Consider the following 16,599-nt stretch of genomic DNA (forward strand, 5'->3'; position numbering starts at 1 on the left):
GCAACAATGGGGCAGGAAAAAAATATTGGCAGGTAAAATAAAGGAAAATATAAAGTTATTTTACAAGTGCATTAAGAGTAAGAGGATAACTAGGGAAAGAGTAGGGCCCATTAAGGACCATAGTGGTAATTTGTGTGTGGAGCTGGATGACGTAAATGAATGAATACTTTGTGTCGGTGTTCACAAGTGAAAGGGATAATGTAGGTATGGAAATCAGGCAGAAGGACTGTGATATAATTAAAGAAATTAGTATAGAAAGGGAGGAGGTTCTAAGTGGTCTGGCAGGCTTATAAGTAGATAAACCTCCAGGCCCAGATGAAATGTATCCCTGGCTGTTGAGTGAGGCAAGGGAGGAGATAGCAGGGGCCTGGTAATAAATTTCAATACCTCTCTGGCCACAGGAGAGGTGCCAGAGGACCGGAGGACAGCCAATGTGGTACCGTTATTCAAGAAGGGAGGAAGGGATAAACCAGGGAACTACAGGCCAGACAGTCTAACCTCAGTAGTGGGGAAACTATTGGAAGCATTCCTGAGGGACAATTATTCTATACTTGGAGAGGCAGGGATTAATCAAAGGCAGTCAGCATGGTTTTGTTAAGGGGAGGTCATGTCTGACCAATTTGATTGAATTTTTCGAAGAGGCGACCAGGTGAGGGCAATGTATTTCACGTAGTCTACTTGGACTTCAGGTCCCTGAGAGACTGGTGACGAAGGTCAGAGCCCATGGGATCCAAGGCAATTTGGCAAATTGGATCCAGAATTGGCTGAGTGGCAGGAAGCAGAGGGCGATGGTCGAGGGGTGCTTTTGTGACAGGATGCCTGTATCCAGTGGGGTTCTACAGGGACCATTGTTGGGTCTCTTGCTGTTTGTGGTATATATAAATGATTTAGGCTTGAATGTAGGAGGGTTGATCAGTAAGTTCGCAGGTGACACAAAAATTGGTGGGGTGGTAAATAGTGAGGAGGATAGCTTTAGATTGCAGGAGGATATAGACGGGCTGATCAGTGACAAATGGAATTTAATCTGGATAAGTGTGAGGTGATGCACTTGGGCAGGACAAACAAGGCACAGGAATACACAATGAATGGTAGGACCCTGGGAAGTACCGAGGATCAGAGGGATCTTGGTGATGTCATTGCTGTTACAGAGCAATGTCCAATGGTCCCTTAAGGTAGTGGAACAGGTAGATAAGGTGGTTAAGAAGGCATATGGGATACTTGCCTTTATTAGCTGAGGCATAGGATATAAGAGCAGGGAGGTTATGCTGGAACTGTATAAAACGCTGGTTAGGCCACAGCTAGAGTATTGCATGCAGTTCCGGAATCCGCATTATAGGAAGGATGTGATTGCATTAGAGAGAGTGCAGAGGAGATTTACCAGGATGTTGCCTGGGCTGGAGAGTTTTAGTTATGAGGAGAGATTGGATAGACTGAGGTTATTTTCCCTGGAGCAGGGGAGATTGAGGGGGGACATGACTGAGGTGTATAAAATTATGAGGGGTATAGTTAGGGTAAACAAGAAGGAACTTTTCCCCTTGATGGAGGGATCAATAACCAGGTGGCATAGATTTAAGGTAAGGGGCAGGAGGTTTAGAGGGGATGTGAGGAAGAACTTTTTCACCCAGAGGGTGGTGGGAATCTGGAACTCTCTGCCTGAAAGTGTGGTAGAGGCAGATACCCTCATAACATTTAAGAAGTATTTGGATGTGCACTTGCGATGCCATGGCATACAAGGCTATGGGCCTAGTGCTGGAAAATGGGATTAGAATAGTTAGGTGCTTGATTGACTGGCGCAGACTCGATGGGCCGAAGGGCCTTTTCTGTTTTGTAGACCTTTATGACTCTATGACTGTGACTCTAATTGAATGACGGGGCAGGCTCGATGGGCTGAATGGTGTACTTCAGTTCCTATGCTCCTAATTAAAGAAAAAAGACCTTGTATTTGTATGTCACCCTTCACAATCCCACAACATTTCCAAGTGCTTTATAGTCGATAAAGTACTTTCGTGGCTCATGGAGGTGGGGGTAATATATTAGCATGGGTGGAGGATTGGTTAACAGACATGAAGTAGGGTGGATGGATAAATGGGGCATTTTCAATTTGGCAGAGAGCTGCAATGCTGGAGATGATTTACCATCTATATAAATCAATTAGACCCAGAGGCCAACAGTGATGTATGCAAGTTTTCTGACAACACAAAGGTAGGTGTGGAAGTAAATTGTGAGGAGGACACACAGAGGCTACAAAGAGATATGGTTAAGTGTGTGAGCAACAAGGTGGCTGATTGAGTGTAGTGTGAGATTATACACTTTGGCAATACAGAATACGTAAAAAAATATATGAAATCTTTAAATGTTGGTTTTCAGAGAGACTTGGGTGAAGTCATACAAGGAATATGGAAAGTTAGCATGTAGCAATTAGGAGGGCAAATAGCATGTTGGCTTTTTTTTTGGTCCCCATGGGTCTCAGTCCTCATGATAATATGAAAAGAACTGGGATCAGATTTATCTCTTGTATCTAAGGGTTTTATATGTGATGCCATTTGCTCTGCTGTTGTCCTAGATCAACCAACACACTTAACAACCTGCTATGTCAGTTCCTTTAAAATGGGCAAAATGCAGTAGTACAAAGATTTGCTATTAACTTTTCACACACTTGACATGACACTTGGTGTCCTATTAACTATAGTGCTATAGTTTCAAAAGACAGTTAATACTTGATGTAAGTTAACGTAAGTGCAATAAGAAATTTGATTTTAAGTATTGCTATTATCACATTAGTTGTGTTTAACCCAATGTGATAAAGCAAAATTTAGTTTGCAGGATTACTGTATGCACTTGACAAAAGCGTCTTCATATTAAGTCTCTAAGTTTAATTTACAATTGTAAATGTATACAGCATTTTCTTATGAAGTACAATCAACTGGAGAATACATTAGTTCAACATTGACAAGTTTCTGATTAAAATCCACAAGTCTTTCTTCAAGTTACCTTTTAGTTATCTTCTTGTTTTGCTACTGCTAATCTGAGCTAGACAGAAGAACTGGAAATTGTGGACATTACGTTCACATTAACTATTTCCATCTATACAATTTAAATAGTTTTATATAACTTAAAAATGCTTTTCTGATGTTCAAATTCTCCTCATAACCTCACCTCATCTCTGTAACGTCCTCCAGATATATAAACAAAACTTATATTTATATAGCGCTTTTAATTTGTAAACAACCCATTGTACAAAATACAGATGCACTGCAGGAACTCACCAAGCTTCCTTAGACAGCACCTTCCAAACCTACAACCGCTACCATCTAGAAGGACAAGGGCAGCAGATGCATGGGAATACCACCGCCTGGAAGTTCCCCTCCAAGTCACTCACCACCATGACTTGGAAATACATCACCGTTCCTTCACTGTCGTTAGGTCAAAATCCTGGAATTCCCTCCTTAACAGCACTGTGGGTGTACCTACACCACATGGACTACAGCAGTTCAAGAAGGCAACTTATTACCATTCTCTCAAGGGCAATTAGGGATGGGCAAATAAATGCTGGCCTAGCCAGCAACACCCACATCCCATGAATATATATAAAAATAATTGTACATTTTCAAGCTATCAAGCACAAGACTGGATAAAACAAAACCCATTTTATTTTAGTTATCTTGCCCGCTCATCACTCTTGTTCACATATCTTAGTATTCTTTACATTATGCCACCAGCTTTAATTGAAACAATTTGGATGAATTGGGTTTCTAATTCAGTCTATAATTTACAGCATCTTGGCAGCCCCACTGACTCGGTGGTGTGTTGAGAAAGCCTGGAATGAAGAAAATGTAAATTGAAGTTATAGTCAGCCGTCCTTTGTGTATATAGTAATATGCAGGCAGTAGCTCGTAGAGCCACAAAGGTCCATTCAACAGGGGCGAGTAATGGAAATTAAAAGTTTTTCATATAACAATTGAGGAACAGTGAGTGCTGTCATAGAATTGGAATCCAAGTTAATGTTCTGATTTGGATCAGTGAATAATGCGTTTGGCACTTTGCATTGTTCGTAAATGCTGTTCCGTAGTGACACCTTTGGTCAGTGAGCAAACTGCAGCAAGGATACAAAATTAAAGCTGTGTGGATATAGAGAAGATTTCAATCATTGCAATGGCTCTTAAAAACTGAGATAAGCGTATGGAAGAGATAGACGTATGGGAAAGACAGAGACGGGGTAGGATTTAAAGCAATAACCAAAACCAGACAGACCGGAATTCCCAATTTTAATTCCCAGTCTGTGCCAAGGTGCCAGTTGAGTGCAGCACAATATGCTTCACTGTCTCTGGAAGGGAAATGTTAGCCAAGATTACTCATGATTGCTATTCAGTGATCCTTGCTGGAAAGTGCATGAAGTGGATGTTTGGTATGGACAAGATCAGGCTTATCTCTACAAGGGCAAAACCCTGCGGATTCTGGAAATCTGGAATAAAAACAGAAAACGCTGGAAATACACAGCAGGGCGGCAGCATCGCGTGGCAGGAGAAACCGAGATAACACTTCAGGTCGATGATTTTTTTATCGGAACTGGAGAAAGTTAGTGATGTAACAGGTATTAAGCAATTGTAGAGGCAGAGAAGGGAAGGAGGAAAAGAACAAAAGAGAAGGCCTATGAGAGGTTGGAAGGCAGGAAAGATTAAATAACCAAAGGCATCATGGCATAAGGCAAGGGTTGATGGTAATGGGTCAAGGAATGGAGCAATAGATGGGTCCAGATGAGGTGCATACAGCAATTACAGAATCATCACTAACAGAGTCTGTCTGGAAAAACATGGCCAACAGTGATTATGACTGCAATTGTTGAACTCAGTATTGAACCTGGAAGGCTGAAAATTGCATAGGATATATGCACAGAAACAGGCCATTCAGCCCAACCAGTCCATGCTATCTTTGATGCTGTACTTGAATCTCCTCCCATCTCTTCTCATCTAAATCTATCATTATAACCATCTAATCCCTTCTCCCTCAAATGCTTGTCTGGCTTCCCCTTAAATGCATCTGTACTATTTGCCTCAACCACTCCTTCTGGTAGAGAGTTCCACCCAATCAAAAGATGAAGTAGTCTTCCTTAAGCTTATGTTGACCTTCATTAGGACAGTGTAGAAGCCCAGGGATAGAGAGAGAGTAGGCAGAGAATTAAAATAACAGGCAAACCAGAAGCTCTGGGTCACATCTGGGGGCTGAGTGGGAGTGTTCAGCAAAGCGATCACCCAAGTATAAATAAATCACTGTTCACCCGGAAATGGTGGGAAGGGTAGAGATATTGCATCTCTGTGCTTGCATGGGAAGGTGCCATGGGAAGTGATGTGGGTGTTGGGGTTGTTTGAAGAGTGGACCAGGTTGTCACAGAGGGCATGGTAATTGGAAGAGGTAGGGAAGGGAAGATGTATTTGGTGGTGGCATTATGCTGAAGGTTGAAATAGTGGTGGATAATCCATTGACTATAGAGGTTAGAGGGATGGATGTTGAGGAAAATGGAAACTCTATTGTGTAAAGGGTGGGAGTGGCAATGTGGGAAATAGGCCAGACATGGTCAAGGGTCTTGTCAGCCATGATGGAGAGAATCCCCGATTAAGGAAAAAGGAAAACATATCTGAAGCTATGGAAGGTGGCATCGTCAGAACATATATGACAGAGACAGAAAAAATGGACAAATAGAATTAAGTCTTTACAGAAAATGAGGTAGGGTAGGAGGAAATGTGGTCAAGGTAGCTGTGGGAGCCAGTAGGCTTGTAGCAGATGTTGGTTCACAGCCTATCCCCTGAAATGGAAATAGAGAAGTGGGGAAGAGTCAAAGATGGATCATGTGAAGGTGAGGGAAGATTGAAAATGGGAAGCAATGTTGATTAAATTTTCCAGTTTAGGGTGAGAGCAGTAAGTGCACTGATACAGTGATCTATGTACCTGAGAAACGACCTGATTAGAACTAGAACAAAGAATTTTCTAAATGTCCAGCTTGTCTATAAGTCTATCTATAGTGCCTGCCTCAGTTGAATAGCCTGACAGCATTCACTCTCTATCCTCCTTCATGAAGTGATGGACTTGGTGTATCTGAGAGTATATAACAGCAGAAGACAATATTTGAGAGGAGGAAGGGGAGAAAATTGCCAGAATAACCAATAGCCTATCTGTGCAGCCATTGAAAGTTGATGTATACTTAGAAGCAGTATATTGTGTTACTGCTTGTCAGTCATATGAGAACCCATCTCCAAATAGTACAGTCCAAAGACCAGTGGACTGGATGAAGTAGGCTGGATGATCTAAAACCCTCTTCCCCCTAAAAGCTATTGAGGCTAAGTCAATTGAAAAGGTCAGAACTGAGATGGATAGATTTTTGTTCAGCAAAGGTTTAGAAACAAAGGTGGGTAGATGGAGTTAAGGTATTGACCAGCCAAGATCTAATTAAATGGTGGAAGAGTCTCGATGGGCTGAATGCCCTACTTCTGGTCCTATGTTCCTGGTGATGCCACTTTTTTTATAAGTTCATAACTGGAATAGTAGCAGAGAGATCTAGGTGTTCTAGTGCATGAGTCACAAAAAGTTAGTATGCAGGTACAGCAAGTAATTAAAAAGGCTAATGGAATACTATCCTTTATTATGAGAGGAATTGAACATAAAAGTAAGGATGTTATGCTTCAGTTATACAGGACATTGGTGAGACCACAGCTTGAAAGCTGTGTGCAGTTTTGGTCTCCTTATTTAAGGAAGGATGCAAATGTGTTGGAGGTAGTTTGGAGGAGGTTTACTAGATTGATACCTGGAATGAGTGGGTTGTCTTAGGAGGAAAGGTTGGACAGACTGGGCCTGTTTCCACTGGAGTTTAGAAGAGTGAGGGGTGACTTGATTGAAGTATATAAGATCCTGAATGGTATTGACAAGGTGGATGTGGAAAGGATGTTTCCTCTTGTTGGTGAGTCCAGAACTAGGGGGCACTGTTTTAAAATTAGGGTCGCCCTTTTAGGGCAGAGATAGGAGAATTTTTTTCTCTGAGGGTTGTGTGACTTTAGAGCACTGCTTCTGAAGGCGGTGGAGGCAAGGTCTTTGAATACTTTTAATGCAGAGGTAGATAGATTCTTGTTAGGCAAGGGAATCAAAGGTTATTGGGGGTATTGGAATTCAAAACACAAATAGATCAGCCATGATCTTATTGAATGGCGGAGCAGGCTCAAGGGGCCAAATGGCCTACTTCTGCTCCTATTTCGTATGTTCATATATTCAGTTATTGCCAAGGTATTGTTCCCTGTTTAAGGAGTGACTCAAACACTGAGATACAGATGCTGCCAACTTTCAACTATTTTTCTTCTGTGAGTCTGAGAGTCTAGAAACGGGTGTGGACAATACTGGGTTGGGAAACCCAGTATGGTCCACACCCATTTCTAGCTGCATTTATTGGCTAACAATTAATAGTTGAGAACCCTCTCCGATTTTTCCCTCCAGTGACAAGGAGACCGATTTGCACCCCAAAGCCTTACCTGGTGAGACCAGTTAACAGGGCCTAGAGGATTGAACCTAAGACTTTCCCAATTGATATACCTCAGTGTATTGGCTCATGTTCATGCCAGCAACTGAGAGTTGCTAGAACTGCACTTCAACATTCTGTAACAATCCCTCCCCACAAAAAATATTTAACTCATGTTAGGAAATAGAGATAGTTTAAGTTAGTTATATGTGTGTTTGGATGTGTTAGGAATAAGATATATCTTTAAGATAAACTTGACTCGTATTTCTGTATTTGTCTGTTAAGAAAAGGAGAAGTTGAGTTTTAGTTTCACTTTAAAAGGTATCTGCAATTTTAATGACTTTTGAAGGAGAGTTAAGGCAAACAAGGTAGAGAAAAAAACTGCACTGTTGCGTAGCAACAAGGGTCCAGAGAGGGAGACCTACCCGCACGTTTACACACACGCACAAACACATACACACGAGAAAAAGCAGCAGTTTGAGTTCAGTTGGATGCAGCTGCCAGAGAAACTGGACAGCAGAGGGACAGATAGCAAGTCCCAAACTGAAGTTGAAGCCAGGATTCCAGAGTGACTGGATACTGGGAGAGAGAACTGCAGAGAGTAGGTTTCTCAAAAGAACCGAAAGGTCCCAAGGCCAAGAAGTGAGACAGAAGGGAGGGATCCCAAAAAGACGTTCTAGTCAAAGGAAGAACAGGAGTTTGGAAAAGGTCGTGTTCTGTGGAAGTGACAGTATGGAGCAGAGAGGAAGGCTCCAAGCTTCAAGCTTAAAGAGACAAAAGCTACAGGACACAAGTTTAAAGTGATATAGGCGTGCGAGAAGCCAGAAGGCCCAAGGAGACAGTTCAAGGTCTGTAACACTTCACTATGGGCATGTGAAGCACTGTTGATGGCTTAGTCAGTGAGAGAGTGGGTGCATGGAAGAAAGCTTAAATACACGTGGTGATTCAGGGGAGAGCAACATCAGAAGGAGAGTTTGAAACCCTGGAGGTGGACCCTTGTGGAAGGCGTCTGAGAGAAAGCATCAGTTTGGGAGAAAATTCCAAAGAGAGTTCTTGGAAAGTAGAGATTGGAAACAGTCGTATGAAAGGTGGAGTTCAGTGAGACTGGTTGACTCACTGTGTGACAAGCGTCTGGGGGGAGTTGACGAGAGATCTATAGTTGAAGGGGCATCTGTCACTTGGTTTCAGAGTGTGGTGTGTCTGACCACAGGTCTCCTATTGGTTTACTTGGGCTGTGTACTTACTGTGAACATTAGAGTATAAGATAGCTTTTGTAACTTGTGTTATCCTTATAAGTCTGTATATATCTGTAAGGTATAGTTGTGGGTGAAGGGGTATTGTAATATAGTTCATCTTTTCTTGTTTAATAAATGTTTTATTCTTTTGTTAAAAGTTCATGAGCTGACTCCTGTGACTCTGTTCAATAGCCACTCTCCACATTTCTAAACAAAAAAAATAAAAGTTAGGATCTATCAAGCTGGGTTCCACCCGGGGATCAGGTTTCTCCAGTAGCAACATCAGCTGGGACCATAACACTCATAATGTAGAATAACCTAGTTGAGAGTTGGCCCAGAATTGGACCTTTCTAATCTGAATGGCTCAGTACATTCACCTACTGAACCATGAAGGGAGCCAAAATAATTATTTTGATTTAAATTGAAGTTACTTTCCCTCAGCTTTTTCTGTTTGCTGCTATTGGTCATGTTCCTCACAAGGGTGGCAGGAAGAAAGTAACCAGCAGGAATTTTCTGATCCCTATCTAAACTTGGCCACCAAGAGTTGTGTGGCCATCAAGGCGGTCTACAGCTGCCTTGATGGCTCAGTTGGTAAAGACAGGATATAATACCTAGAGACCAAAACTCAGTTTCATTTCTATGCTGATCTCTGCCAGGATGGCAGAGCAGTTTGCTACAATTGGCTCCTGGGGAGAGAGAAATTAGCCAAATTTAATTTTTTTCCCTAAATTTCACTTTATTCTCCACATGGAAATTCATTTCGGGTACATTGCTCATTCATTTTAAAATTACATATAAGTGAATGATAACAATAAAATAAATACTTCGAATTATTACCTAGGGACCCCGCCAGTCACCTCTCCTTCTGGAAAGCGCACATCTGGATGGCACCCGATGACAATTTGAGGTTCTGTCTGTAACCTCCCTTCCCAAGGCCAAATAGCGAGCTGACAAGAATGGGCTCTTCGTAGAGTGCAGGGTATCTTTCGGTTTGATGAAGTAAGAAACAGCAGTGTATTTGTTGACGAGTTTGAATACTGCTGATACCTGGCTATATTTAGTCTATACGCTGGCAAGAAAACGTGTTGACAGGTCTTCGAATTTCCCAATTTCCCAACATCTGGTGTCAAACCCAGAAGACCAACCTTCAGATGTCTGCCACAATCAATATTTGTTGATCAATTTAACTTCTAGTTTACCGACACTATCAATGGAAATAATTGTCATTTTAAACAAATGAGCATGTTATTAAATAGACCAGAGAATTTACTGATGTACTTAAGCAAATAAACTTGTTCCATGCCATTACGTAACTTCATTCACACTCAAAAAAACTGGCACATCTATTGATGCAAAAGTAGCCAATTCACAATTACATTGTGTAACTATTCCCACTAAGGTGGGAAGCTGTGCTTTAATAATGTAGACACCACACTGTAAGGGAAGCAATGTTGCTATTGTGCTGTGGAGGGAAATAAATCTGCCTGGAAGTAAATCCTGGAAGCTTGTAACTTGAGATGACTCATAATCAAATTTTCTATTATGGATTGTAAGTTAAAACTGCTTTTAACAGCTATGATAATAAAATAATCACTGCAAAGAGGCCCAACATATCACCCTTACTCCAGATGGACACTTTATAACAACTTTCAAATTTAAAGCTCTCTCCATGACTCAATTAGTAAAGGCATTGTTCCATGTGAAGCTGAACCACACAGGTCAAAATGTTTCCAGTTTTAATGCTCAGCTTGATCACCAGAAAAGGGGCACTGTAAATGCTCTCTGCGCCCCTACACAAGATGGGGAACCATAGAATCTTACATCATAGCAGGAACCATTTGGCCAATCATGCTTATTTAGTCCCACAGTCCAGCTTTTCCCCCATAACCTCCCAATTTAATAACCTCTTCAAGCATTCACCAAGGTTCCTTCGACAGCACCTTCCAAACCCGCAAACTCTACCGTCTAGAAGGACAAGGGCAGCAGGTGCATGGGAACACCACCACCTGCAAGTTCCCCTCCAAGCCCCACACCATAATGACTTGGAAATATATCACCGTTCCTTCACTGTCCCCAGGTCAAAATCCTGGAACTCCCTCCCTAACAGCAATGCGAGTGTTCCTACACCACATGGACTGCAGCGGTTCAAGAAGGCAGCTCACCACCACCTGCTCAAGGGTAATTGGAGAATGGCAATAGATGTTGGCCTAGCCAGCGATGCCCACATCCCGTGAAAGAATTTTTAAAAAGCATGTCCAATTGCCTTTTGAAAGTCTCTAAAGAGTCTGCTCCCACCATACCATCAGATAATGTGTTTCACAGCTCAACAACTTTCTGAAAAAATTTGTCAATTCCCCTCTAGTATTTCTGTCAATTATTTTAAATCTATGACCTTGAGTCCTGACCCACTTGTCGTCAAGGAATACAATTTCTCCCTATCTCCCTGCTAACAGCTTTATTCTATCAAAACCGCTTATAATTCTGAATCTTCTTCTTCTTAGGTAGTCACTCGGGATCAAGGAAGACTTGCTTCCACTCTGGTTTGATGTGTTCTGAGGTGGCTGATAAGTCCAATGTGTGATCTGCAGACTCTGGCACATGTGGGGCAGGTGGTGCTTGAAGGGTTGGGTAGGTAAGCCGTTTGGAGGTTTGTGCTGTCCTTCTAATGCCTTGACTTCACTTCTGCATGTTCCTGACAAAGTCCCTCAATGTCTTCAGCGCTTTCCCGAATGAACCTGCTCACAATCTTGAATACTTCCATTAGGTCTCCCCTTAAACTTGTCTGCTCTAAGGAGGGCAATCCAAGTTTCTCTAATCTTTCCACATGAGATCTGTCAATATTGCTCTGCTGCGTGCAGTGATTTCTAGCAACTGAGTATGTAGACATTGGGTGTGGATAGAATGAGGCTTGGTTTTGATATTCCATTAACTGATCATTACAGTTTTAATACGCTGATCTCAGCCAACACTGAGTTTGTTGCGACAATTTTCCTCAACGCTCCTGGGTTAGGGGAGGGGCAAAAATAAACCAGGGTTTCCTGAAAATTGAAAAAGACTTGCATCTATATAGTACCTTTCACAATCATTGGATATCCTGAAGAACTTTACAGCCAATTAAGTACTTTTTTTGAGGGCATTCACTGTTGCAATGCAGGAGCCAATTTCCTCACAGCAAGGTCTCACATGCAGCAATGTGATAATGACCAGATAATGTGTTTTAGTAATGTTGATTGAGGGTTAGATATTGGCCAGGACACTGAAGATAACTCACCTGCTCTTCTTCAACATAATACCGTGGGATCTTTTACATCCATCTGAGGGTGCAGGCAGGGCTTCTGACACTGCAGCACCACAGTGTCAGCTTTATTTTTGTGCTCAAGTCCTTGAGCTCAGAACTTTCTGACTCAGAGGCAAATGTGCTACCAACTGAGCCACAGCTGACACAATCAAACCAGGGTTTCCTGATTGCTATCCTGTGGTGTGTGCCGGAAGGTGGACATCTGATGAGAGGGTAATGTTGAGTTCATCCATGATGCTCTTCACTGACCAATGAGTGAAGTCAGGAAATATTTTCTTAGGCCAAGGGGAACAGAAATTGGGAACTCACTCCCTTCCAAAACTTTATGAATGTGAGGATAATGGGGTAGATTTTTGTTAGGTAGGGGTATCAAGGGAGCAAAGGTGGGTAAGTGGAGTTGAGGTGCATATCAGCCGTGAACTAATTGAACAGCAGAGGAGCCCAGAGAGGCTGAATACTCTATTCCTGTTCCCCTGCTCCTAAATTGTCTGCCAACACTATCATGGAACTGCATCTCAGCAGACGCCTATTTTGGAGTGGATCCATAAAGTGACACTGTGCTAGTGGCTTGTGCTGGAACAAAAGCATCGCTGCAAGTTTCATCCTAGGTGATCACTGCTACTACACAAATGGCCCACTGATTGACTGATACACGTTAAATGCAAATAAAAACAATATCACAATCTGTTTTGTCTCATTGATGATACAATTAACCCACTGGACTCAGAAAGCATCAGACTGATAGATGCCACGTGATCCCTCTCCAGGGCTATCCATACATGCACAAAGCCATAAAAGAGAGGCAAACAGTAGAAGTGATCTTTCCTGCAGATCTTATGTATCCTGGACTTATGAAAAGTGGTTTGTGGCCAAGTCTTGTAGCAAAACCAACAGGAAGTCATCCAACTTGCTTGCATTTTATGTACCGGGTGACCCAAGATCAGGAGCCTCACACTGAAGTTGGCTAAAAACTGAGCAGCAGCCCCTTTAAACCTCTGACAGCGCAGTACAGAAAATGTCTTCACTCAGGCGGCACTATGGTTTTGTGGCCTGGATATTCCACCAGTTCTTTTAGAAGAGGATAAGAGAATTTTCAGAAATATTGTGCAGGATATCTCCAGCATCTCACCTAGGCTCATGGTTCAAAAAGGCAGCTCACCACCAACTTCTCAAGGGCAATAAATGTTGGCCTAGCCAGCGACGCCCACATCCCATGAATGAATAAAAAACAAGTTCTTGCACCGTTGAAACCTGTTATTAGCACAGTGATACATACAGGATGCTGTCCATCTTTAGCTATTCTTTACCTGTGTCAGAATTTCCGGGCTTCAAACTCAGCCTCTGGGCTATATGTGCCCACGAGCCCTGGCAAACTAGTTCAGAAAGCCCAGACACTATTTACACTCATGTTTCTTACCTAATTTGACTTTTTTATTGTGGAGGGTGGGGGGCGGCGGTGTGGGGTATGGCGTTAGAAAATGCAGTTGTCTTATTGGTGGGTAAATCCTAAATCTGAACACGGCAACAATAGTTTTCATTTATATAGTGCCTCAGGAGGTCTTGTGGTGAACACGAGTAGCATTCCTGCCTCTGAGCCAGAAGCTCTGGGTTCAAGTCCTACTCCTAGGCCTGATGGCCAAAGAAGGTGCATTCATAACGCGGTCAAACAGGTTGAGTATCAACTTGCGAATCCTTCCAACACACGCCAATGGCAGATGGTAAGAGCAGGAGAGATTCCCGGGCAGCCACGTGATGGAAAGAAAGCTGCAGCCTCTACCATCACTATTTATAGCTCCAAGCTACAACATGCATGTACAAGTACACGTTGCCACAGCAACTCAGACTCTTTTAGGGCCAGTTGGCTGAACGGCTGGTGTGGATCAGATTGGTGCCAACAGCACAGGGTTCGATCCCTGTATCAGTGGGTGAGATTGTGGTGCTGTGGGTCAGCCCTGCCTTCAAGCAGAGTGCTGAGGGAGAAGATAGTGCCTCTTAACATAGCAAAACATGCTTCACAGGAGCGTTACCACATGAAATTCAACACTGAGCTACATGGAGATGTTGGAATAGTGACCAAAAGCTTTGTCATGGAGATAGATGGTAAGGGGCAAGTTAAAGGATAGAGGCGGAGAGGTTTAGGGATAGAATACCAGCCATCTCTCAGTAATCAGCAACTTGAGCTAGATGCAAATTAATAGGAACATCCAATTAAACTTTACTTCTGACCCCTGATTGGTGTTGGGACCCCTGATCGGGGTGGGGGGGGGAGGCACCTACAAATTATAGGCACAACAATACATGCCACTTTAACTCCCCTGAGGGTCGGGGAATGATGGCTTTTCAAGCTAATAGCAGCAAATAAAACATAGAAATATAAGTGAAAGGTTATTGACCTGAAACATTAACTCTGTTCCTCCACAGGTGCTGCCTGACCTGCTGAATATTCCAACATTTTCTGTGGTTATTTCAGATTTCCGTCCTCCACAGTATTTTGTGTTTGCGTTGAAATACAGAAGCTTTTTGGTATAAGGAATAATAAAGATTGCAGCCATTACCGGCGTATCAAGATCTTATTACAGTCGCCTAATTTTGCTCTGTGCTTCTGGTGGGGGCAAGGGGCACTTCGGTTCCGCCTCTGTCTCCCGTTACTGGCCAAGTATTATTCCGCTTGCACATAATCGTTCTCTTTAATCTCAATTATTTTAATTTCCGTGCCAATAGCCGTCTGATAGCTGACCAATAGGTACAGAGGAACGCAGTGATCCCTTATCTCAAGGATCACAACTCTTATTCAACAACAATCGTTCGCAGCGGGGACAAGAAGAAAATAATCTCGCTTTTACTAAATGTGTTTACTTTGACACACGACGTGTTTAAAACAACATTCCCCCCACCCCCCCCTCTCTCTTGATAACGATTTCCTGACCTTTCCACCAACAGATGGAATTCTCAAGGTTAACAGAGGAAAGGGAGCGAATCTCAGTCACCCTCTGCAGTCGAGCAGGAACAGATGAAATAATACTCGCCATTATTTCGTGTCTTTTTTTTACGCTCAGGAATGCGTAAGACGATCGGTGTCAGAGGGAATTCCCAGGTTATGAGGTTTTAAAGAGAGGAGGAGGGGGAATCCCTTTGAAACAAACAATACCCTGGCAACGAGAGAGAGAGAGAGAGAGAGACAGATACATGACCGTCAGCCACTTGGAGAGAAAGCGATCAACAGCCACTCAGCAGAAAGGGACCATCAGGAGTAAGAATAACAGGTACAAGGCGCTTATTTCAAACACACAATACACCCTCTGGTCTGGCGGTGCAGACAGGAGTCCCTCGAATGCCGCTTTAACTCATAACCGGCCCAGAAATAGCAAATCCCAAGGTCTGTCTTGAAATTGACACTTTATAATTTAAAAAAGGGACCAAGATGCAAGATTTGCACAACATTTGACGCGCTTCTGCTGATCCGGTGTGGCCAGAGAGTAACGTATTGGGATGTAACAGCAACAGGCACATTTAATGTTCATTGATTGTGGTCGGGGGTGGTATGCACAGCGGATTTTACATTGAATAGGGATTAGAAATATCAGTGGTGTTTGCGTTTTCAGGATTAGGAAAGTTAGATTGGAATTAGATATTGTAGACAGGCAGACCCTGGTTCCCAGGATCCTGACCTCCTAACCACCTTCCCCACCCCCCAACCACCCCACGCCTCCCCCTTGCAATTGCCCCCGGGAGCAGTAAGAAGCCCCGAACTCGCCACTGTTTTAAACCCCCACAAGTGTGAGCAACTTCGAAAGTATTTTGCATCGTTCGTAAGGGTTGGTGACGTTGGCCATCACGTGTGTCAGCGTTCTGGCGTCCGATGGGGTTTTTTTTTGGTTGTATATGTGAATCGTATCGTTTTCGTTTCGTCTTTCGCTCTGAGTGTGTGTGTGTGTGTGTGTGTTTTTTTTGAATTTGGAGTTTTCTTTTTAAATTTGAAAGCCATTTCACCGCGACGAGATCAGGACACGCACACATACATATTGCAAGGGCATATACAGCAGCGATCGGATAAAAGCGGGGTGCCTTCTCTCGGTCGGCTTTTGAAAGAGCCAGTTTATATATATAGATATATATATGTATGTATATATAGAGATAGGTCCATAGGACGTAAAGGCGAAAGAAGAGGAGGAGGTGGAGGAGGCAACAGCAGCAGCAGCGTCTGGATCGCAGAGAGAGGGTGAGTTGTGTTTGGGAAGCGGTAGCTGATTTTTGCTACTTTACATTGATACTTGATTGTTGCCACGTTCTAGAAGGCGCTACAATGTTGCCAATTCTCCCTGCACCCGCTCCCCCTTCTCCCACCCGCCCCTCCTTGTGTGCGTGTGTCCATCTCTCATCCCCTGTCTTCAATCCCCCTGCCCACACACACACATACACACAAAAAATAAAGCGACCAGATCCAGGGAGAAAAGTAACCCAAATAAAATGGCGGCACGGCCACAACCGGAGTGAGTGTGCGTGTGTAACGATCCGAAGGGCTGAAATGAAAGGGGACCAGGGAACCGCACCGTTTAGGGCACGGTTCT

General features: G+C 43.1%; 1 protein-coding gene across 2 annotated transcripts in view; it reads left to right on the top strand.

Annotated features, from left to right (window-relative positions):
* The first annotated feature begins 14,997 nt into the window (after positions 1 to 14,997).
* zhx3b (zinc fingers and homeoboxes 3b) overlaps positions 14,998 to 16,599 on the top strand; it is a 74,466-nt gene continuing 72,864 nt past the window's right edge. Inside the window, exon 1 of one of the 2 annotated variants that reach the window (XM_078554973.1) lies at positions 14,998 to 15,294. The gene's annotated coding sequence lies outside the window, so the exon portion shown is untranslated. Of the gene's footprint in view, positions 15,295 to 15,859; positions 16,251 to 16,599 lie in introns of those variants that run through there. The other variant, XM_078554971.1, reaches the window with a different exon arrangement.

The sequence above is a fragment of the Cetorhinus maximus genome, chromosome 13 (genome assembly GCF_964194155.1).
Source record: "Cetorhinus maximus chromosome 13, sCetMax3.hap1.1, whole genome shotgun sequence".
Taxonomy (NCBI): Eukaryota; Metazoa; Chordata; class Chondrichthyes; order Lamniformes; family Cetorhinidae; genus Cetorhinus; species Cetorhinus maximus.